Genomic DNA, 25,870 nt, shown 5'->3' with positions numbered 1-25,870 from the left:
AGGGGAAACCAAAGCAAAAATAAACTGTTGGGACTACATCAAAATAGAAAGGTTTTGCACAGCAAAGGAAGCAATCAACAAAGTGAAAAGGAAACCTATTGTTGGAAAAAGATATCTGCAAATGATAAGGCATTAATATCCAAAGTATATAAAGAGCTTATATAACTCAACACCAAAAAAAAAAAACCCCGCAAATAATCTGATTAAAAAATGGGCAGAGGACCTGAATAGATATTTTTCTTTTTTTTTTTAAGATTTTATTTATTTGACAGAGAGATAGCAAGAGCAGGAACACAGGCAGCGGGAGTGGGAGAGGGAGAGCAGGCTTCCCGCCAAGGAGGGAGCCCGATGTGGGACTCGATCCCAGGACTCTGGGATCATGACCTCAGCCGAAGGCAGACGCTTAATGACTGAGCCACCCAGGCGCCCTGAATTAGATATTTTTTCTAAAGAAGTCGTGGAGCTGGCAAACACACAAGAAAAGATGTTCAGCATCACTAATCATCAGGGAAATGCAAATCAAAATCACAACAAGGTATCACCTCACACCTGTCAAAATGGCTAGTATCAAAAAGACAAGAAATAACAAGTTTTGGCAAGGATGTGGAGAAAAAGGAACCCTCATGCATTGATGGTAGAAATGCAAATTGGTGCAGCCACTGAGAAAACCAGTATGGAGTTTCTTCAAAAAATTAAAAATAAAATTGCCGTATAATCCAGTAATTCCATTACTAGGTATTTGCCCAAAGAAAAAGTACTAATTCAAAAAGATGTATATACCCATCTATTTATTGCAGTGTTACTTATAATAGGATATGAAACAACTCAAGTGTCCTTGGATAGATGAATGGATAAAGATGTTGGGGAAATAAGGCCAGAGCTGTGGACACTTTTTCTGCCCAAGGTGTCTCAGATTCATTCTTAAGGAACTGAGAACTTAATCTTCCAAAATGTCAAAAAGACCATCTTATGCCCCACCTCCCAATCCAGCTCCTGCAACACAAATGCTCAGCACACCAGGGTCTGTGGGATACAATCCATACAATTATCTTGCTTACAACTACAGGTTGGGAGGTAACCCAGGCACCAACAGCCTGGTCATGGCATCCTCTGTTATTATGATTCTAAAACGCCCAAAGCCACCAGATAAGCCATTAATGCCCTACATGAGGTACAGCAGAAAGGTCTGGGACTAAGTAAAAGCTTCCAATCCTGACCTAAACTTCTGGAAGATTGGCAAGATTATTGATAGCATGTGGCAAGATCTCACTGATGAAGAAAAACAATATTTAAATAAATAGGAAGCAGAAAAGATAGTGTACAATTAATCTATGAAGGCCTATCATAATTCCCCTACATACCTTGCTTAGATAAATGCAAGAAGTCATGCAGAAGCTGCTCTAGAGCAAGAAAGTCTCCAGAGACAGACTTGTCACCATCCTTTTTCAGAGAAACCACCACCTCATCATTGAAATCCTTAGAGTGTGGTGCCGGATGTTGTCAGTTGTCACAACAGCTAGAATGCAGATCCTCAAAGGACAGGTCCAATCCTTAACGGTTCATCAATATAAACTATAAGCAGAACCTCTTCAAAAAGAAGAACACCACCAGGAAAAGAAGAGGAAATTCATGAAAAGCACAGATTCATTTAACAATGAACTTAAAAGTTTATGTGGTTTGGAAGTAGAAGTGGATATGGAAAAAAAAAATTGCCACCGAAATTGCACAGGCAGAGGAGCAAGTTCGCAAAAGACAGGAGGAAAGGGAGAAATAGGCAGCACAGTAACCTGAATGCAGTCAGAGCTGCATGGTCCTTGAGGAAAAGCAAGCTGCTAGTAAGGCCAAGGAGAAGAAAGACAACGAGAGCATCCCATTAGAGACAGAGGAGACACACCCTGAGGAAGCGACAGAAAGCCAACAAAATGGTGAAGAAGGCACGTCTACTCTTGAGGACAAGTAGAGCAGGCAGGAGGGGGTGAACAGTATGGCTGAGGAAAGGACCAGTGATAGTAATACTGGCTCAGAGAACAACAGTGCAACAACGGAGGAACCACCAACAGACCCCACAGAGGAAGACAAGACAAAAGAAATGTTGCCTCATTTTATGTGTTCTCAATAATTTTTAAATGAGGGCACCTGGGTGGCTCAGTCCTTAAGTGTCTGCCTTCGGCTCAAGTCATGATCCCGGGGTCCTGGGATCGAGCCCCACATTGGGCTCCCTGCTCAGCAGGGAGTCTGCTTCTCCCTCTCTCACTCCCCCTGCTTGTGTTCCCTCTCTCGCTGTGTCTGTCAAATAAATAAATAAAATATTTAAAAAATAATTTTTAAATGAAAAAAATTCCATACAAATTTTATGATTGTTCTAGCTCTGTGAAAAATGCTGTTGGTATTTTGATAGGAATTGCATTAAATGTGTAGATTGCTTTTGGTAATACAGACATTTTAACAATATTTGTTCTAGTCAATAAGCACAGAATGTTTTTCCATTTCTTTGTGTCATCTTCAATTTCTTTCATCAGTGTTCTATGGTTTTCAGAGTATAGGTCTTTCACCTCTTTGGTTAGGTTTAGTCCTAGGTATTTATGGGTTTTGGTGCAATTGTAAATGGCATTAATTCCTTGATTTCTCTTTTTGCTGCTTCATTATTGGTGTATTGAAACGCAATAGATTTCTGTATGTTGATTTTGTATCCTGCTGCTTTACTGAATGTTTATCAGTTCTAGCAGTTTTATACACACGCACACACACACACATATACACACACCTACATATACCATGGAATATTACTCATCCATAAAAAGAAAGAGATCTTGCCATTTGCAATGACATGGTTGGAGCTAGAGAGTATTATGCTAAGCAACATAAGTCAGAGAATGACAAATACCCTATGATGTCACTCATGTGGAATTTAAGAATAAAACAGTGAACATAGGGGGAATAAAAGAGAGGAAAACCAAGAGACAGACTCTTAACTATAGAGAAGAAAACTGATGGTTACAAGGAGGGGAGAGGGGTGGGGGTGATGGGTTAAATAGGTGATGGGGATTAAGTAGTGCACTTGTTGTGATGTGCATTGAGTGTTGTATATGAGTATTGAAGCACTGTACTGTACACCTGAAACTAGTATTATACCATATGTTAACTAATGGAATTTAAATAAAAACTTCAAAAAGATAAGTGTTTTTGAGTTTTAATGGTGTTAGGTGGTTGGTTTATTAATACTTTTCTTGTCCATATCACACCACCAAAGACTTGGAATGTTTAGCTTCATAAGCCGAATGGCATAGTCACCTTTTTAAGCCATTGTGAAGATGGTTCTTTTCTTTGGGTCTTATTTCTATTCCTCAACCACTAAAAGTCTCAGAATTTAAGTTAATTGAGAAAATGCCCACCTCTTTTAGATAGTTATCCTTTGATGCTGTACAATCTACTCTTACAGATGCCTTCCTACTACTGCCTGGGGTGCTTTCCAAAGCCATAGCCATAAACCTCCCAGTTCCCCTCAATAGCTTACTGAAAGTCCCTTTTCTTATATACTTCCACAAAGAGTAGCTTCTTGAAAACATCATATATGAGTATATATTTGTTCACTTACCCTTTTTTATTTTTTAATCAATGTCAGATACCAAGAGTTGTGTTAAGGAGTTGACTGCAGCTATGCTTGGGTTGTATTGATCCAGAAATAGTCTCCATAGTTAAGAGTAGTTACTAGCTTATGAAGTAGTCATTAAAGTGAACATTGGACATAGACATTATGTATACTGCTTTTTGTTATAATTAATATTTGGTGTGTTCTGATAAGTTCATCCTTATTGCACAGAAAATTACTTTTTTACCACGTTTTCTAAAGACTGAATAGATCACAAAGCTTAAGAAATTGAATATTCTTGCAGTGGACGGTGTAACTTCAAAACAATTAGCCCATTCCAGAAGGAAAACAGCTGGGAATTAAGTTCATCCCTTTGAAATTGTTCTACAGTAATCAAAACATTCAAAACCTGAAGGCTCAGGATACCATAGATCAGAGCCCACTTTTTTTTAAAAGATTTTATTTATTTATTTGACAGAGGGAGAGAGAGAACAAGCAGGGGGGGTGGCAGAGAGAGGGAGAAGCAGGCCCCCCCGGTGGAGCAGGGAGCACGATGTGGGGCTCAATCCCAGGACTCTGGGATCATGACCTGAGCCGAAGGCAGACACTTAACTGACTGAGCCACACAGGCAACCCACAGAGCCCACTTTTTGATAAACTCTTAGTAAAGTCTTGGAGACTAGAAGCAAGGTAGTTTGTGACACGTATGCTTCCCCAAAACTAGAATAGATGTTTCCACTAGAATAATGGTATATCTGATGGTATATGTTTCTTTTTTAAAAAAAAGATTTATTTTTATTTTAGAGAGAAAGAGAGCATGTGAGTGGGGAGAGGGGCAGAGGGAGAGAATCTCAAGCAGATCCCCACCAACCACTGAGATTGACATGGGGCTCGATCCCACAACCCATGAGATCATAACCTGAGTTGAAACCAAGAGTCGGATGCTCAACCAACTGAGCCACCCCAGCACCTCTGATGGTATATGTTTCTTAAAGGTCCAAATATAATAAGTGGAAAAAAAGATGTGATATATGTATACAATGGAATATTATTCAACCATAAAAATGAATGAGATCTTGCCATTTGCAACAACGTGAATGGACCTAGAGGATACTGTGCTAAGTGAAATAAGTCAGATAAAGACAAATGCTATATGCTTTCACTTATATGTGGAATGTAAAAAACAAAACAAATAAAGAAGCAAAATAGACCCATAAATACAGAAAACAATTTGATGGTTGCCAGAGGAGAGGAGACCAGAACAGGGGAAAATGGTTGAAGGGGAGTGGGAGATACAGGCTTCAAGTTATGGAATAAATAAGTCATGGGGATAAAAGGTAGAGCATAGGGAAAATAGTCAATGGCATTGTAATAGTGTTGTAGGGTGACAGATAGTAGCTATTCTTTTGGTGAGCATAGCATGATGTATAGACTTGTGAAATCACTATGTTGTACACACTTGAAAGTAACGTTAATATTGTGTGTCAACTAAAATTTTAAAAATTTTATTGATTTCTGTTCTTAATTATTTCATTTTGCTTACTTTGAACTTCATTTGCTATTTTTTGGTCTAGTTTTATTAAGTTGGATGCTTAGACTATTCAATTAAGACCTTTTGTGTTTTCTAATGTAAGCATTTAATGCCATAAATTTCCCCTAAGCACTGCTGTAGTTGTTGAATAGGAGTGATAAGAATGTACATCCTTGTTTTTTTCTTGATCTTAGGAGAGATTTAAATCTCTCACCATTAAGTATCTTGTTAGCTCTTGGGGCACCTGGGTGGTGCAGTCTAGGCATCCAACTCTTGGTTTCAGCACAGGTTGTGATCTCAGGGTTGTGAGATCAAGCCCTGCATCAGGCTCCACACTCAGCACAGAATCTGTTTGAGATTCTCTCTTCCTCTCCCTCTGCCCCTCCCGTTCATTCTTTCTCTCTAAAACAAATAAATAAATCTTTTAAAAGTTTATCTTGTTAGCTCTAGATTTTTAGTAGATGCTCTTTATCAGATTGAAGAATTTTTTTTCTTATTGGTAAATAAAAATTCAACTGAGTAAATTTAAAGATCAAATTGGCTCCATTCAACAATTCATTGATTGGACAGCATCACATCTAGCAAATATAAAGGAGCTCCATCAAGTTGCAGAAAAGGAAAGTTTTTTAAAGGCAGAGAGGGAATAAAAGAAAAGAAACTATTAGCAAAGAATGCATTGTCTTAGACAAGGTCACCCTCCCTAAGGAGAATCCAATCAGTGGACGACCTCTTAGTGCTGACCAGGAAATTCCAGGTTGGATGGTCAAAGGTCATATATCTGGGAGAAGCTGAAGCTGCAATTAGGTTAGGTATTAAGTCTTGGTGGGGTTTAGCATAAGTGACTCCACTGGGGCCTGCTGTCTCCTTTTAACACCAGTTTGCTTAAGTTTTTATCAAGAACAGATGCTGAAATTCATCAAATGCTTTTTTTTTTGTACCTATGGAGGATCATCTGCTTCTCCTTCTTTATCCTGTTTCTATGGTGAATTACATTGATTAATTTTTGAATATTTTATTGAAGTTTTTGCATCTATGTTCATAGGTGATATCGGTCTATAGCTTACTTTCTTAAAATGTTTTATTTGGCTTTGGTCTCAAGATAATACTAGCCTCATAAAATAAGCTGGGTCATTTTCCCTTTTATTTCCTGGATATTTGTGTGAGATTGGTATGATTTCTTCTTTAAATGTTTGTTAGAATTTGGGGTGCCAGGGTGGCTCAGTCGTTAAGCATCTGCCTTCGGCTCAGGTCATGACCCCAGGTCCTGGGATCGAGCCCCACATCGGGCTCCCTGCTTGGCAGGAAGCCTGCTTCTCCCTCTCCCACTCCCCCTGCTTCTTTTCCCTCTCACACTGTGTCTCTCTCTGTCAAATAAAGAAATAAAATCTTTAAAAAAAAATGTTTGTTAGAATTCACCAATGAAGGGACACCTGGGTGGCTCAGTTGGTCAAGCGGCTGCCTTCGGCCCGGGTTTTGATCCCAGGGTCCTAGGATCGAGTCCCACATCGGCTCCTTGCTCAGCAGGGAGCCTACTTCTCCCTCTCTCTCCTTCTGCTTGTGCTCTCTCTGTCAAATAAATAAAATATTAAAAAAAAAAAAGAATTCACCAATGAAGCCATCTGGGCTTGGAGTTTTTCTTGTTAAAAGGTTTTAAACAACAATAACAAAATTTTTTTTAAGACTTTATTTATTTGAATGAGAGAGAGATAGGGAGAGAGAGCCCGAGTGGGGTTGGAGCAGGCTCCCTATAGGGAGCCTGATGCGGGCTCAATCCCAGGATCCTGGGATCATGACCTGAGCCAAAGACAGATGCTCATGACTGAGCCACCCCGGTGAAAAAATTTTTAATAGATGTGTGACTATTTGGGTAATATATTTCTTCTTTATTGAGCTTTAATAGTTTCTGGGGGTTTTGTTTGTTTTTGTTCTTTAGGAATTGGTCCATTTTGTCTAAATTGTCAAACTGATGGGCATAGAGTTATGGATAAAGGTGTGTTATATATATATGCAATGGACTATTTACTCAGCCACAGAAAAGAATGAAATCTTGTCATTTACAATGATGTTGATGGAGCTAGAAAGTATTATGCTAAGTGAAATAAGTCAGTTAGAGAAAGACAAATACCATATAATTTCATTCATCTGTGGAATTTAAGAAACAAAACAAATGATCATAGGGAAAAAAAGAGCCAAACCAAGAAACATACTCTTAACTACAGAGAAAAAAAAAAACCTGATGGTTACAGAGGGCAGGTGAAGGGGAATTGGTTAAATAGGTGATGGATATTAAGGAGGCACTTGTCTTGATGAGCACTGGGTGTTGTATGTAAGTGTTGAGTCACTCTGTTGTACACCTGAAACTAATATTATGCTGTATGTTAACTAACTGGAATTTAAATAAAAAGAAAAAATGTGTAGAGACTTCCCCACAATTTGGGAGCCATTTAGGCAAGCAAATATTTACTATTAAGCAAAAAGCGTTAAAAATGAAAAATCCTCAACTGTAAGGAGAATGCTTGTTCATGTCTTTGATACACATTTATATGAACATGAGAAAAAAAGTATTTTAATTTAAAGGAAATCAAGTCCGAGTGGTCACCCTTTCTTCAAATGTGATCTCCTGTCACCTTCATTTTGACTGCATACCCCTCACTATAGAACTTCATCCATACTGACCTGCGATTTCCAGCACAGCATGATCAGCTGACTGTGAAGCTTTCTAGGTCCCAATCCTATGTGGGTTTTTTTTTTTTTTAACAGCAATTTAAAAACCTTTTTGTGGTTTGTTTTATGAACCAGAATATGGTCTAACTTGGTGAATATTCCTTGTGTACTTGTAAAGACTGTGTATTTTGCTCTTGCTGAGTGGAGTGTTCTATAAATGTCAGGTAGAGTTTGTTAATAGAGTTGTGCTTTTCTATATCCTAACCGATTTTCTGTCTACTTGTTTTATCGATTGCCAAGGAAAGAGTGTTAAATTCCCCAACTATAGTTATCGATTTTCCTATTTCTCCTTTTCAGTTTTATCACTTTTTGCTTCATGTACCCTGAAACTCTTGCTAACAGCATGCATATTCAGGATTATTATGACTTTTTTGTGAATTGATCCTTTTATCCCTGTGTAATGTCCCTATTTATCCCTGGTAATATTCCTTGTTCTGAAGTCTACTTTGTCCTTTTTTAATATAGCTACTTCAGCTTTATTTGAATTATGTCTTTATATTTAAAGTGGGTTTCTTGTAGACAACATGTAGGGTTCTTTTAAACCAATGTGACAATCTCTGTCTTAGGTATATTTTGACAATTTACATTCAGTGTAATTATTGGTATGGCTGGATTATATACTACCATTTTATTATGTGTTTTCTGATTGTCCTCTTATTCTTTTGTTTTCCATTCTTGCTTTCTTTGGAATACTAGTGTTTTCATAGCCCATTTTTATTTATTGGTGTTTTGCCATATCTCATATTTGTGTGTTGGTACTTGCTCTATGGATGACAAGTCACATAATATTGCATTGTCTACTTTTTTAAAAAAATTTATTTATTTGTCAGAGCACAAGCAGAGGGAGTGGCAGGCAGAGGGAGAAGCAGGCAGCAGGCAGAGGGAGAAGTAGGCTCCCCACTGACCAAGGAGTCTGATGCGGGACTCGATCCCAGCACCCTAGGGATCCTAGGATCATGACCTGAGCTGAAGCAGACGTTTAACCAGCTGAGCCACCCAGGTACCCTGCATTTCTACTTTGAGTTAACATTGTAATACATCAGGCAAAATACAGACACCTTACAATTGTATGGATCTGTTTACCCTACTCCATTTATATCATTGATATGTGATTTACACCTACATACATTGAAAATTCCACATACCACATCATGAGTTTTGCTTCTAAGAGTCATACAGATTTTTACAGAACTTGAGTATAATTTTTAATATTTACCAGATATACACTATTTCTGTCACTCTTCTGTCATTTTCCTGCAATCTCATTTTCCCTAGAAGAATTTCCTTTAGAGAAGATCAGCTGGCAGTGAATTCTCAGTTTTCCTTCATCTGAAAATGTCTTTTATTTCACCTTTATTTCTGAAGATTATTTCACTATTAGAAGTCTTGGTTTATAGTTCTATTTGCTTAGCACTTTAAATTTGTTTTTCTACTGTTTTTCTGACCCCCATGGTTTTTCTGTTTTGTTCGAGAAATCCATGGTTCTTTGAATCTTTGTTCTCTTATATACAGTGTTTAATTTAACAAAACTGATTTCAATATTAAAAAGATCTTTGGTTTTCAGCACTTCAGTTATGATGTACCTAGGCATAGTTTTGAGTTTATTATGTTTGGGGTTACCTGAACCTCTTGAATCTTATAAGCATGGCTTTTGCCAAATTTGAGTTTTTAATCATTATTTCTTCAAATATATTTTATATGCCCATTTCTTTCTCCTGGGATACCAGTGACAAGAATGTTAGAATTTTTGATGTTCTTTCACAAGTACCTGAGCATTTGTTAATATTTTTTTCAATATTTTTCCTCTGTTACTCTTACTTGATAATTTCTGTTGACCTCTCTTAAATTTTACTCTTTGTTATGTCATTTATGTTATACTATGAGCCCAAGTCATTTTTTATTTTTATTTTATTTTTTTTAAGATTTTATTTATTTGACAGAGAGAGACACAGCAAGAGAGGGAACACAGGCAGGGGGAGTGGGAGAGGGAGAAGCAGGCTTCCTGTGGAGCAGGGAGCCTGATGTGGGGCTCGACCCCAGGACCCTGGGGTCATGACCTGAGCCGAAGGCAGATGCTTAACAACTGAGCCACCCAGGTGCCCCCAAGTCATATTTTTAAAATAATTTGAGATTTTGTATATATTTCTAAAATTTACATTTTTTTATAGTTTCATTTTTTCTGCTGAAATTACTATCTTTGCATTCATTTAACATGTTTACCTTACTGCATGGAGGATAATTTTAATAGCTGTGTATTTATTTTCTATTGCTGCATAACAAATTGCCATGTGCTTAGCAGTTTAAAACAACACACGTTTGTTATCTCTTAGTCTTTGGTGGTCAGGAGTCTGGGAATGGCCTAGTTGCTCCGTCTCACAAGGCTGTAATCAAAGTGTCACCTAAGCTAAATTCTCATCTGGAGCTTGGGGTCTTCTTCCTAGCTTACATGATTGTTGGCAGAATTCAGTTCCCTGGAGCTTGTAGCCCTCCCACATGACCCTCTCCATAGGTAGCTTACATTATAACATCTTGCTTCTCCAAGGCCAGCAAAGCATCTCTCTTTGTCGTCTGCTAAATTACAGTCTTATATAACATGACATAATCTCTGAAGTGATACCTCATCACCTTTATCATGTAATGTAATCTAATCAGGGGTGTGATATCCCATCACCTTTGTTATAGTCTATTGCAAGTCACAGATCCTGCCTGCACTCAAGGTGGGGAGGATTACATAAAGCTGTGGTTGCCAGGAAGCAAGAAATCATTTGGACGTCTTCTTAGGATCTATTTGTCACAAGCTGCTTTCAAGTCTTTGATAATTCCAACATCTAGATCATATAGGGTATGGCATCTGTTGATTGGTTTTCCCTTGAGAATTGGTCACATTTTCCTGGTCCTGGTTCTGTGTATGTTGAGTAATTTTGGATTGTATCCTGGACATTGTGAAGGTTATGTCATGTAAACCATGCATCACACTATAATCCTCTAGAGAATTTTTTTAGAAGATACTCAAGTTAGGGTCAGACCACAAATTTAATCCTGCCTTCTGTGGGTGGTGATTCTAATTTCAGTTCAATTCCAGGTTATTAGTTTGCTGTTTTATTTCTGCTCTGTGCATGTGCCACTCAAGTGTTTGACCATTGGGTAGTAGTTTACTTTTTTAAGATTTATTTATTTATTTTAGAGACAGAGAGAGTGCATGAGCAGGGGGAGGAGCAGGAGAGGGAGAGAGAGAGAATCTCAAGCAGACTCCCCGCTGAGCATGGAGCCTGGTGCAGGGCTTGATCTCATGACCCTGAGATCATGACCTGAGCCAAAACCAAGAGTGAGATGCTTAACTGACTGAGCCACCCAGCTGCCCTGGGCGATAGTTTAAATCTTAGTTCATTCCTCATGCCCTTTGTTATGATCTTTTGTGTCTTTCATGCAGCTGTACAGCTTAGGGATGAGCACAGGACTTATGTGGGTTCATTCACAGAATTAGGAGATCATTTTCTCTAGCTCTCTTCTATACAGAATTTCCTTCACGAGCCCGCTCTTGAGGCCATGGTGCCCCCTTTCGTGGTTCCTCTGGCCAGAAAGACAGCGTATCCCTTGGATATTTGGTCGCTTACACAGCCATCACTGCCAAACCACTCCATGACTGTGCAAAGCTGCTAGAGAAAACAAAACAAAACTCAACAGAATTACATCCCCCTCTTTGGCTCAGAATAGTCTCTATTATGGTTACTCTGCCTAGTAATATGGGGTTTTTATTCAAATTTTCACCAATCCCGTCACTATGCTGCTGTGGAGCTCTGCAACTGGGATCCACTCTCAAGAAAAACGTGCAAGAGAAAAAATATATACAACATCCACCTTGTTGCAGGCCCCTTCACTAAGTTTTAACTCTCTTTCACAATTTACCTGCTTTGATTACTTTTCAGTCTTCAGGTACTTGATTTTTTAATTTTGTCCATCATTTTTAGTTGTTTATCAGAAGAGATAGGCTATAGTTGGCTTATTCTATTTTGGCCAGAACTGGAATTTGGCCTTTCACTTGTAAAGTATCTGTATATTTATATTTTAAGTAGGTTTCTTATAGACAATAAATAGTTTGCTTGTGCTTTTTTTTAAATCCAATCTGACAATATATGGCTTTCATTTTGAATGTTTAGATGATTTTCATTTAATGTAATTATGGTTATATTTGGGTTTGAATCTACCATTTTGGTATTTGGATTCTATGTGTTCTGTTTGCTCTTCAGGTTTTTTTCCCCCCTCTCTATTCTTGCCTTCTTTTGGAGTAACTGAATTTTTTTAATGATTTCACTTTATCTCCACTATTGGCTTGTTAGCTATACACCTTTGTTTTTAGTGGTTACTGTAGGATGCCCTTATTACAACCTCCCTTAAAGTAATATTGCACTATTTTACACACAGTGTGAGAACCATATACCTCTATTTTACCTTTTCTATCCTTTGTACTATTGTTGCCATATATACGTTTTACTTTTAAAAGTACTATAAACCACACAATGCTTTGTTATTATTTTTACTTTAAACAGTCATTTATCTTTTAAGGAGATTTTTTAAATGACAAAGGTCTATATTTAGGATTTATGGCACCCTGTATTCCTTTCTATAAATCAAAGTTTGCTTCTGGAATAATTTTTCTTCTACCTGAAGAGCTTCATTTATATTTTTTTATAGTGTACGTCTGCTGCTGATTAAATCTCTCAGCTTTTATTTGCCTGAAAAAGTCTTTATTTAGTGCTCAATTTTGAAAGACAACTTCACTGGGTAAAAAATTCCAGGTTGACAGACTGTTCTTTCATCACTTTAGAGATGTCACTCCACTGCCTTCTAAATAGCGTAGTTTCTGATGAGATGTCTGTGATCATTCTTACCTTTGTTCCTCTGTATAATATGCCTTTAATTTGAATGCTTTTAGCATTTTTCTCTTTATCACTAGTTTAATGTAATCAGACTGGACACCTTTGTGTGGTTCTCTTTGTGTTTATCTTGCTTGAGATTTGTTGACCTTGAATTTTCAGGCTTATCATTTTTAATAAATTGACAAATTTTGGCTATTAATTTTTTTCCTGTATCTTATTAGGAGTCCAATTATCTATTCATTTTAAAAAATTTTAGTCATTTTGCTCTTGGTGCTTCATTTGGGATAATTTCTATTGCTTAGTCTTCAAGTTTACTGATCTTCTTCTTCAGTATGTAATCTATTAATCCCAATCAGTATTCTTTTCATTATAGATATCATAATTTTAATCTTCAGACATTCTATTTTTTATTTCTCTAAAGTCAGTAGTGATGTCCCCTATTTCTTTCCTGATTCTACTAATTTGATTATTCTGTTTTGATTTGTCAGTCTAGCTAAAAGTTTCTCAATTTTTTAGATCTTTTCAAATAATCAACTTTTGGTTTATTGACTTTTCCCTATTATTTTTCTATTCATATTTGAGTAATCTCCATTCTAATCTTTATTATTTCCTTTCTTCTGTTTGCTTTGAGTTTGGTTTGCTCTTCTTTTTTCAGTGTCTTAAGCTAGGTTATTGATTTGAGGTCTTTTTTTAATATAGACCCACCTATAAATTTCTTAAGTATTATTTTAGCTACATTCCATAAATTTGAAATGTCATGTCTTCATTTTTAAGATCTCAAAATATTTTCTGATTTCCACCGTGATTTCTCCATTGACCTATGGATCATTTAATAGTATGTTCTTTAATTTCCACATATTTGTGAATTTCCCAAATTTAGTTCTGTTACTCATTTCTAATTTCATTCCACTGTAGTCCGAGATTATTTGCATGATTTATGTCTTTAAATTTACTGATGCTTGTTTTATGGCCTACCACGTGATCTAACCTGGAGATGTTCTATGTACATTTGACAAGAGTTTATATTCTGTTTTGGGATGGAGTGTTCTATTCATGTCTCTTATGTCTATTTGGTTTATAGTTTTGTTCAAGTCTTCTATATCTTTGTTGATCTTCTACCTAGTTGTTTTAGTCCTTGCTGAAAGTGGGATATTGAAGGCATTGACTTACCGTTGAATCGCCTGTTTCCCCTTTCAGTTCTGTCAGATTTTGCTTCATGTATTTTGGAGCTCTGTTTTTAGGTATATACATGGTTTATGAGTGCTATGTTTTCGTGATGGGTTGACCTTTTTATCATTATATAATATCCCTGTTTATCTTTAGTGAATTCTTTGTACTTAAATCTATTTTGTTTGATATAGCCACTCCAACTTTCTTGTACTTGCTGTTTACATGATATATCTTTTTCCATTCTTCTACATTCAACCAATTTATATCTTGAATCTAAAGTATATGTCAAACTCAACCCCCCAAAATCCAAAAAATCCAGTCAAGAAACGGGCAGAAGACATGAACAAATATTTCTCCAAAGAAGATGTACAAATGGCCAACAGACACATGAAAAAATGCTCACTATCACTTGTCATCAGGGAAATACAAATCAAAACCACAATGAGATACCACCTAACACCAGTCAGGATGGCTAAAATTAACAACTCAGAAAACAACAGATGTTGGTGAGGATGCGGAGAAAGGGGAACCCTCTTACACTGTTGGTGGGAATGCAAACTGGTACAGCCATTCTGGAAAATAGTATGGAGATTCCTCAAAAAGTTAAAACTAGAGCCACCCTATGACCCAGCAATTGCACTACTAGGTATTTATCCAAAGAATACAAACATAGTGATTCAAAGGGCACATGCACCCCAATATTTATAGAAGCAATGTCCACAAGAGCCAAACTCTGGAAAGAGCCCAGATGTCCATCGACAGATGAATGGATAAAGATATAGTATAGAATGTTACTCAGCCATCAAAAAGAATGAAATCTTGCCATTTGCAACAACATGGATGGAACTAGACGGTATTATGCTAAGTGAAATGCATCAGTCAGAGGAAGACAACTCACATATGATTTCACTCATGTGTGGAATTTAAGAAACAAAACAGATGAACATAGGGGAAGGGAAGGAAAAATAAGGTAAGATGAAAACAGAGAGGGAGGCAAACCATAAAAGACTATAGGAAACAAACTGAAGGTTGCTAGAGGGGAGGTGGGTAGGGGAATGGGGTAATTAGGTGATGGGTATTAAGGAGGGCACTAGAAGTAATGAGCACTGGGTGTTTAATGCAACTGATCAATGACTAAATTCTGTCTCTGAAACTAATAATGCAGTATATGTTCATTAAATTGAATTTAAATTAAAAAATTTTTTAAAAAATTAAAAAACATGTCCAATAGCATATAATTGAATCTTATTTTTTTAAAGATTTTATTTATTTATTTGACAGAGAGAGAGACAGTGAGAGAGGGAACACAAGTAGGGGGAGTGGGAGAGGGAGAAGCAGACTTCCTGCCGAACAGGGAGCCCAATGCGGGGCTCGATCCCAGGACCCTGGGACCATGTCCTGAGCCAAAGACAGAGGCTTAATGACTGAGCCACCCAGGTGCCCCTTAATCTTATTTTTTAATATAGTATGACAGTCTCTGATTTTTGATTGGATTGTTTAAATCATATTTAATGTTCTTATTGATGTAGTTGAATTTATATCTGTTACTTTTTGTTTTCTATGTTTTGTGTCTTTTTTCCCCTCTATTTTTGTTTTGATGCTTTCTTTTGATTAAAATAATATTTTCTAGCATATTATTTTAACTTTATGATTTTTTCCAGTATATTTTCACTTTCCTGCTTGTTGCTCTAGAGCTTACCATTACATCTTAGTTTATCATAATCTAGTTCATATTTTTACCAACTTAATTTGTGTGAGAGATGGACATCTTACCCATGTATAACTCTATACTGCCTCCCCTTTTTGTACTATTATTATTTGTTATACATCTATGTGTTACAAACCCAACATGTTATATTTATTATCTTATAATTTATATTTTTAAAGACGCTGAGAGAATAACAGCAAGGACGTATATCTTTATAGAGGTTATCATATTAATCTTTCTATTACTGTTCTGATTTGCTTCAGTTTTTCCTATAGATTCAAGTTACCATCAGGTTTCATTACCTTACTTCAGTACAGCTTATTCTCACCCACCTCCCTGGTGCTGCTATTGCCAAACTTACTATATTTCTATATGTTATATGCCCAACAATTTCATAAGATACATATATTTTAATACAAATAAATTAATTAAAATGAGAAAAATATACATTTGAGTATCTTTTATAATTATAGAATTACCTTTACAAGTACTCCGTGTTTTTTATTGTGGGATCAAATTATCATCAGGGTTACTTTATTTCAGCCTGAATAACTTCTTTTAGCATTTCTTGTCTGGCAAATTTTGCTAGTAACAAATTCTCTCAGTCTTTGTTTTTCTGGGAATGCCTTTATTTTACCTTCTTTTTTGAAAGAGAGTTTTTCTGGATAGAAGATTCTTGATTAACAGTTTTTTTCTTTTCTTTCAATATTTAAAAAAAATCCTACTGCTTTTCAGCCACCGTTGTCTTTGATAGTACTTTAGCTGTTAAACTTATTGGGTTCCCTTGTGTGTGATGAGTTATCTCATGCTGCTTTCAGGATTTTAACTTTCTGTGTTTCAACATTTTTGTGATTATTTGTGTGGGTGTGGATTTCTTTACCTTTATTTTACTTAGAGTTTATTGAACTTTTTGTATGTGTAGGTTAATGTTTTTCACCACATTTGGGGAGGTTTTCAGCTATTATTATTGCTAATATTTTTCTGCCTTTTTCTAGCTCATTCTAATACTCTCTTACATATATGTTGGCTTATTTAATGGAGTCCTGTATTGCTCTGATGTTCTGTTCATTTTGGTTCATTTTCTCTATTCTTTAGATTGCACAGTTTACCAGTCTTTCTTCAAGTTCACTGATTCTTTCTTCTGCTGGTAAAATCTACATACAACTCCTCTAGTGAATTTTTTACTTCTATTATTGTAATATTAAACTCAAGAATTTCCATTTGGGTTTTAATAATCTATTTATTTAGATTCTGTATTTGATGTGCCATTTTTTGTGTTTTTTTTTTCAATTTAAATTTTAGTTAGTGAACATACAGTACAATATTGTTTTCAGGGATGGAATTCAGTGGTTCATCACCTATATACAACACCCAGTGCTCATCACAACAAGTGCCCTCTTTGATACCCATCACCCATGTAGCCCATCCCCCATGATATGGCATTGTTATGATAGCTTCCTTTATTTCTTTAACAATGGTTTCATTTAGTTTTTAAACATATTCATACTATCTGCTTTGAAAATTTTATTTGCTAAGTCCAATATCTGAGCCCTCTTAAAGACTGTTTCTATTGCTTACTTTTTCCCCTCTGTATGAGTCATACTTTCCTGTTTCTTTGCACGTCTTGTATTTTTTTGCTGTTGCTGAAAACTGGACTTTTTAGATGATTTATTGTAGATAAATTAATACAGATTACAGCCCACCCCCTTCCCAGGCTGCCTCTTGTTGTCTTTTGTTGATTTGTTTTATAACTTGGCTGTCCTAGTCATTAAAGTCTATTTCCCTCATTGTGTCAAGCCTCTGATATCACCTCAGAGGGTGCAGGTTTGGTGTGTGCATAGTCACCTTGGTATGGCAGTGGTTTTAGCAGAACCTATTTGACTGTCTTTTTCTCTGGTCTCTCTGTTGTCTGTCTCTATTGGTACAATCATCTATTACCACCATTAATTGCTATCTGACTGTTTTATTGTTTTTGATAATTTCCTGGGGCATAATTTATTCCATCTAATCCAATTAAATTTAGGCCCTTTTGCAGGGCTAGTTTGTTTTTTAAAGATATTTATTTATTATTTATAAAGATTTTATTCATTTAAATGAAAGAGCAGGGGGAGGGACAGAGAGAGAGAGGGAGAGAGGCAGACTCCCGGCTGAGCAGGGAGCCCAGTGTGGGGCTCAATCTCAGGACCCTGAGATTATGAGCTGAGCCAAAGTCAGATGTTTAACTGAGCCACCCAGATACCCCTTATTTATTTTAGAGAGAGAGAGACCAGGAGAGGGAGGGGTACAGGGAGAGGGAGAGAGAATCTCAAGCAGATTCCACACTGAGCATGGAGCCCAGTGCAGGGGCTGAGATCCTGAGATCACAACCTGAGCCAAAACCAAGAGTCAGATGCCCAACCAACTGTGACATCCAGGCACCCCTGTCTGGGTAGTTTTGAGACCAGTATTTTGAGATTTACTGTGACCCCGGGAAGCTTCTTCTTAGCTATATCTTTCCCTGGTTCTCTCTCTTCAGCTTCTAGCTGATGCATGGTTTTGTTACCATGGAGGAACCAGCCCCTACTTAAGGGCTCACCACTGAATTCTCCATTGTTTTCTATAGTGGTCTGAAGTTTGAACTTCCTCATACTCTGTTCAAAATAGTTCTCTTGGGGAGAGTTCTGGAGTTCTCTATTTTTATCACCTTCCTATTCTGCTGGGTAAACATCTATACCATTCCTCCAGAGGTGGAGGTTAAGACTGTCAAATAAAGCCATAAATGCTGAATATAAGACCTTTTGTTGTTTTAAAAATCTCCTTAAAAGATAAATGACTGTTTAAAGTAAAAATAATAACAATGCATTGTGGGGTTTATAGTATGTGTAAAAGTAAAAAATATATATATATATAGCAACAATAGCACAAAGGATAGAAAAGGCAAAATAAAGGTATATGGTCCTTACACTGTATGTAAAATAGTCTAATATTACTTTAAGGGATGTTGTAATAAGAGCAATGTAGTGCAACCACTAAAAACAGTCTTAACTGGCCTGTTTCTCAGTTATATCCCTGCTTTATTCATGGTGTTCTGGGTTCAGTTGGTAGCTTCTGGACTTCTTGGTGTTCCTCTCTGGAACCTCATCTTATAAGCAAGCTGAGGTGAGGGCATTCTTGATCTGCCATGCCTGGAGTAGAGTTTCTGGCCTATGAGTAGTAGCTGACCTTACAGCCATGCCCACTCAGATTAGAGCTTCTGAAAACAGGGTTGGGGGATGATGATTAAGGTGGGCATCCTGCCACACCCCATGTGACAGTGTAATCCTAGGTTTTGAGTTGGGGGAAAACTGCCCTCTGTTGTTGCCTACAACTGTCAGAGTAGCTTCTGTCAACCCTGAGTTGGGGAACTGGGGGGTAGGGGCAGAGGATGAATCATGTTTTAAAAGCCACAAACTGTCACTGTTCTTACCAAGATTTAGATTTTCTTGAAGAAATGTTTCTTGGTTTGCTCTGTGTCCTTAGGACAATTTCCAGAGAGTTTTAGTGGTTGTTACTTTTTTTTTTTTTAAAGACTTTATTTATTTATTTGACAGATGGAGACATAGCAAGAGAGGGAACACAGGCAGGAGGAGTGGGAGAGGGAGAGGGAGAAGCAGGCTTCCTGTGGAGCAGGGAGCCCCACGCGGGGCTCAGTCCCAGGACCCTGGGACCATGTCCTGAGCCGAAGGCAGATGCTTAACGACTGACCACCCAGGCACCCCAGTGGTTGTTACTTTTTTATAATTTTCACCAATTATGGTTCTTTACTGGGCTGAAAGTCTGTCAAGCTCTTCATGTCACTATTCTATAAATCATTCCCCTATTCCTTTCTCATGGTTTTATCCCCAGCTTTTGAGTAGCTTCCCCTCATGCGTATATGCAGATTCAGTAATCATCCAAAGACTCAAGGAGACCTCTTAGTAGTATCTCTGGAGCTCACACTCTCTGTTCAACTCCCTCGTCTCCTATACTCTGCTCTACAATTTCAAACCACATCGGGCCCTCTGAACTCCAGTCTCTGTCTCTTCAATTCCATGAGCTCTGTTTGAATTCCCTCTCCTTGCACTGTAGCCTGGAAACTGCCTCCACACAGTAAGCTGGGGCAATATTGCACTTACCTTGTTTATTTCCCTTTTGAGGGGGATCACAGCCCTGTGTTACTTGTCTGATATTTGAGAAACGGTTGTTTTATATCTTTTTTTTTCCTGGTTTTCTAGTCACTTAAGGATGTAGAGTAAATCTGGCCCCTTTTATTCCATTTTGGCTGGAAGTGGAATTCCCCTTCCAGGGCTCTTCGGCTACTTACTTTTTGCATAGTGAGTAAGAGCCAAAATTCTAGGTTTGATTTCTGACTTTCTAGTGGTTCAGGCAGGTCACTTCACTTTTCTGCGCCTCATCTTCTCCTTCTACAAAGTGGAGATAATACGAGTACCTTCCTTCTAGTATTATGAGGATTAAGTGAGGTAATGCTTATTAGGTGTTTATAAGAGGTTATGTCCAATAGGAAGTTGAAATAAATTTCACCACCACCACTATTGTTTTTACCACTATCTTTATTTCCAGTATTATCATTGGGGAAATTGTCTAAGGCATTACTTGTGGAAGGGATATAGAAGAGGACTAGATCAAAATATCTAGTGGTTATTGCTAAATATTAGACACCATATAGCAGCTGGATTTTTGTATGAACTCTCATTTATTTGTATTAATGTACAAATTTAAGATGGTAGACTCTTGGAGATGTAAGAGATCACATATATCGAGTCACTTATTTTGCACAGGAGCCACGTTAAGCCTGTAGATCTGATTCCCTGGGCTAAGATTATATAATAAGTCAGTCTCTGACTTCCATTAAATGTTTTTGGTGTCACACCATGATATTACTTGTCTTTTCTATACCTCCTGCTTTCCTCATGACAATCCAAGTGAAAATGGTGCTAGTAAGTCTTTAAAATAAGTGATTTAAAAAATTGATGTATTAGATAATGTTAACTGCCTACATGAAGTCTTTGGGTAATTCACCCTAGGGGTAGGTGAATATGTTCAATACCCAGGCATTAGCAGAATATCCATGGCCTGTTTCTATTTTATGAAGATCTGGAAATAGTTAAGGTGGCTAATTTTGGAAATGTGTTGCATTTCCATCTGGTCTGAATCAATGAACTTGAACTTTATGCTACATGAGATGGAGACATTTTATTTTTTTAAGTTTTTATTTAAATTCCAGTTAATTAACATACAGTGTAATATTAGTTTCAGGTGTACAACATAGTGATTCAACACTTCCATACAACATCCAGTGCCCATCACAACAAGTGCAGTCCTTGATCTCCATCACCTATTTAACCCATCCCCCCACCCACCTCCCCTCTGGTAACCATCAGTTTTTTCTCTATAGATATGAGTCTATTCTTGGTTTTGCTCTCTCTTTTTTCCCCTTTGCTCATTTGGTTTGTTTCCTAAATTCCACATATCAGTGAAATCATATGTTATTTGTCTTTCCCTGACTTATACTCTCTAGCTCCATCCACATCATTGCAAATAATAAGATTTTATTATTTTATGGCTGAGTAATATTCCATTGTATATATATATACCAACTCTTCTTTACCCATTCATCAGTCAGCGGACAGTTGGGCAGTTTCCATAATTCGGCTATTGTAGATAATGCTGCTATAAACATCAGGGTGCATGTATCCCTTCGAATTGGTATTTTTATGTTCTTTGGGTAAATACCTAGTAGTACAGTTGCTAGATCCTAGGTTAGTTCTATTTTTAATTTTTTGAGGAACCTCCATACCATTTTCCAGAGTGGCTGCATCAGTTTGCTTTGAGGTAGAGATATTTTATGAGACACCAGTTTTAGAGACTGTTATATAATGTTCCCAGAATCTTCTTTTTGGGTTTGAAGTTTAATTACTTATCTGGGCAAAAATAATGGGGTATCTATACTATCTGATGAAGAAAGCAAGTGGATGCCTCCTATTGACTTGGATACCCTGCTTTGAGCCCTCAAACCTTCCATGTATGAATGATGTACTGTGTCAGGAGAACAGTGCATTTGATGCTTTACTGTAATGCTCTTCACCATATCAAGGTGGTATTATAATAAAACTGAGAATCTGTTATTGTCAGGCATTGTGCTATACCCTTGACATGCATTATCTCATTTCCTCCTTACAGAAACATTTGGAAGTGGGTATTATATTCCAGTTTTACAGAGGAGGAAACTGAGGCTCAAAAAGATGAAGTATCTTTTCCAAGATTACATAGCAAGCCAGGGGTAGATATGAAATTCTGACCCTGGGTGTCTTACTCTGAAATTCTGTACCTCCCATAAGACTTGGAATTATTACTGTGATCTTTGGTCATAACACAGCTATCCAATGCATGGCTCTACTGCATGAACTCGTAAAGGCAATGTTATAAAGATACTCCAGCATATATTTGTACCCTCAAAGGTTAACAGAAGAAACAAGTAATTAAAGGTTGCATGTTAGATAAAATTTTGGTGAAAGAATAAAAGAAGCTAAAAAAATACTATGAACTGAACCCCTGAATGGTATCTACCCACTGGTTTTACCACTCAGCAGGTGACCTTCCAAAAAAGGATTGTAAAAGGCTAAGCAAAAAGGCTTTGTGGTCATTGTGATTGTGGGGATGGGAGGATAGTGCTGCTAGGTGCTTTATTTATATACTTATGAACTGCATAATAGTGCTTTAAAGTAGGTGATATCACCCCATTTTCAGGTAAAGTACTTGAAACTTAATAACTTGCCTAAGGACACAAGCTGGTATATTCTTATTATAGAATGTGGCTGTCATCCCCCAGGTCTGCCCACTCTACAGTCCATGTTTTTTTATTTTTTCTCTCTTACTCTGCCTAAAGTGGCATCCACAGAGCACCAATCCTGTGAGTAGCTCCCCTTTCTCTCTGCTTGGGACTTATGGACTCTTTTTCAATGGGTAGAAAAATGTGTTTTCCCATCACTTAATTTCTTTTCCTCTGGAGAACTATGTGGAATTCTTTAGATCACACTTAATTCATCTGGACTCTATGAAGGGCAGGCATAGGGATCTTTGAGCAGTTTTAACATACTGATTAACATGTCCAGTCTCTGTGCTTTACCTTGGAATTGTGTCAACTTGTGATAATACTGATCACAAGTTCTGACAGGTGGCTATATGTTTTCAATTGATAAAATCTAAAGAATTATTAATTAATAAATACCATTTGTCTAGGAGGTTAGACCTTTCAGAAATGGAGTCCTTTGCAGGAGGAATAGAATTTTAAAAAATTGATGGAAAGGTTTAGAAGCCACTGCACTAATAGATCAGATCAGCAGTTCTTGTGGTTAATGCTGTTTGAGATTGGTGATCTTGCTAGCTAACGGTTCTGCTTCCTGTCTTGCATTAACTCACTTTTAATCAGAGCTATCAAAAGAAAAAAACCAAATACATGGCTTTGAGCTCCAAAATCTTTTGACTTTGGCTCTCCTGTGCTCTGGAGCATCAAAGTGGCCTTTTCTTTGCTCATTAAGTAGGAAGAGACCCCCCCCCCAAATAAAATACTAAAAGCCTCACTAATGGAATTGACTTATCAGTGTTCCAAAACACTGAGTGCCCCAAAAACATTTAGTCATAAAAGCTAAATTATGAAAACCAAGATCTTCTACTCCCCCCTTCCTCCTCCCTTCCTTTCCCACCCCCCATTCTCTCATTTTTTCCTTTCATTCTCTTTCTCCTTTGTTCTCTTTCATTTTTTCTCTCTCATCTCTGTCTCCCCTCTCATTCTCTCTCTCTTTCCCTTGTTCTCTCTCACTCTCTCCCCCCCCCCCATTATTTGTATTATAGCTGCCTCTCCTTTATGCAAACACTAAGCAAGTAGTATGTTTGCTTCAGGTTGCCATGGAAATGTTGCAAGTAGGCCTTTTAAAGAACCTGGCCTATTCCATTAGTGAAATTACCCAGATCCTCTAAGGTTGGTAATTTAGGGACAGTTTCCTACATAGAAATTACAGCTCAGGACTCTGAAGTTTAGCTACCCCTCCACCTGAATTTCTGTCTTCCTGCATATAGTTTCTTCTCTTGGAGATTTGGATATAATTTTATTAAGGGAAAGGGTGGATTTCTTCAGACATCTATTATGATTTAATATTTTTTGGCCCACAAAACATCTTTTGTGACTTCCAGTGTGTTATTTTTCAGAGCAGAAAAGAGAGTACAAATTGGAGTCTTGGGCATACAAAGCCTGGCTTGGAGTGGGAGCAAAAATGTTTGGAGTGAAGAGAGAGAAGTCTTAACTCTGTCAAAGAGGGGCAGATAGAAAAAGATGAAGGTTTTTGCTAGCAAAAGGGGTTCCTTTCCCCTCTTTTGGCACCAGCAAAAAAGAGAGGGAGAGAGAGAGAGAGAGAGAGAGAGAGAGAAAGAGAGAGAGAGAGAGAGAGAGAGAGAAAGAAAGAAAGAAAGAAAGAAAGAAAGAAAGAAAGAAAGAAAGAAAGAAAGAAAGAAAGAAACTGAAGAGAGGCACCAGCTTCTGAATGATGGGAAAAGAGGTGGGTCATATTTTCCTGACCTGTACAAATGGAATGAGAAATACTTGGTACTGCTTTAGCCCCAGGTGGGAATGGATTTGATGTCCAATACAGCCATAGAGAGGGGCAACCTCAGGAAGGCCCAAACTTCTGTAAGAGGTGTCTAACACCAACAGAGGTTTCCTCCATGTACTGAAATAGGCAACTGTTTCCTCACTTCCAAAAATATGTTCTGAGAATTTAGGCACTGGAGATACAGCTATGAGTGGACATAGTCACTACCTTCCTAGAACTTACAGGCCTACTGTTGGAGGTGGTACAGGCAACAAATTTCAAAAATAGTTAAGAAAAATGTCAGATGGTAATCAATATGAAGAAGAATAAGCATAGTAAAATAAAGATAATAATGATGAGAAGTATAGTTATGATATGATGGTTAGAAGGCCTGTTTGAGGTGATAACATTTAAGCTGAGCCTTATAGATAAGATGAATCTAGCCACACACAGAGTCAGGAAAGAAAGAGTGTTACAGGTAAAGGAAAAGGAGTTCAAAAGCCCTCAGATTAGGAAGAGTTTGGCCTTTCTTAGAACCCAAGGGAAAATAATGAGTGGTATGAGACATCAGCAAAGTCCAGGTATTCAGATGGGATTTATAGGCCATGGTAAGCAATTTGGATTTGTTCTGAGTTTAGTGGGAGTCCACTGGAAAATTTTAAGGAGTGCAATTGGTCAGATTGTGCTTTAACAAGATTACTGTTTGCAGAGTGGACATTGGATTGTAGGAGGTCAAGAGTGGAAGCAGGGACACTAGTTAGGATGCAACTAATTTTGTCCTAGGGAGAGATAATGTGGGCTTAGATTAGGATGGTAATGATGGAGAATGAGAGAAGTAGGAGGATTTGGGTTATAATTTGAAGATAGAGTCAACATGGCTTGCTGATGGATTGGACATAGAGCTAGAGAAAAGGAAAAAATTAAGACTATCCTCTCTTTCTAGTTTTAGTATTTGGAAAGCTCAAAATAGAGTGTTGGAAAGTTGGTGGTCAGGATTAGCTGGTGAGACAGTTATTTGGAAAAGTAGAAGCCCAAATAAGACTGGCAGAGCCCAGGAATTGACAGACTAACAGCAGTCAGTTCAACAGCTCCCAATGCCAGTAATTAGGGCAAATGCAGGAGGATGAAAGTAGCCCCTTGGAGAGGAGACTGACGGTAGAAAGCTGCTTAGCCCACTCCTGTGGTGGGGGGAGCAGTTAGCAGGTACTTAAGAGATCCTGCCTGGCGCAGGAGAGAATGGGAAAACTTGGAGATTCAGGATTTGGGGTGGGGGTGGGTGGGTGGTGGAGTTTGATATCTCTTGGTTGCCTTCATTGTGATCCAGATATCTTAATTTTAGCCCTCAGGTTACTAGGATCCATATAAACACCTGCAAAACCTGTAATAGAAAAATCTTTGGAAATGAAAAATATACCCTTCTATTTATAAAAGGGAGTTGATTAGGTAAAGGGATGAGAAATAAGATGATTTCCAAGTTCTGTTTCTGCCCATCTCCAGGAATGTGCAAAGCTCTATCACTAAGGGCTGTGCTAAAAAGACCTGTCATGTGTTATGTTGTAAGTGTGCATCATGTTAACAGTGTTAGGATTGGTGATGCTGGTTGCCTTTAAAGAATTATTGCTTTAATATTATTACATTAAAAAAAAGAAAGCAGAGGATCTTTAGGAT

General features: G+C 37.5%; 1 protein-coding gene and 1 pseudogene across 2 annotated transcripts in view; both read left to right on the top strand.

Moving 5' to 3' along the window:
* EDA (ectodysplasin A) overlaps positions 1 to 25,870 on the top strand; it is a 412,994-nt gene that overhangs the window by 97,431 nt on the left and 289,693 nt on the right. The gene's annotated exons all lie outside the window — the stretch shown is intronic.
* Positions 913 to 2,119, top strand: LOC114200107 (SWI/SNF-related matrix-associated actin-dependent regulator of chromatin subfamily E member 1 pseudogene; annotated as a pseudogene).

The sequence above is a fragment of the Eumetopias jubatus genome, unplaced genomic scaffold, assembly GCF_037043125.1.
Source record: "Eumetopias jubatus isolate StellerSeaLion01/CBP00866 unplaced genomic scaffold, mEumJub1_p1.0 scaffold_11, whole genome shotgun sequence".
In the NCBI taxonomy this organism is placed as follows: Eukaryota; Metazoa; Chordata; class Mammalia; order Carnivora; family Otariidae; genus Eumetopias; species Eumetopias jubatus.
This window is presented reverse-complemented; position numbering and strand designations above follow the sequence as displayed.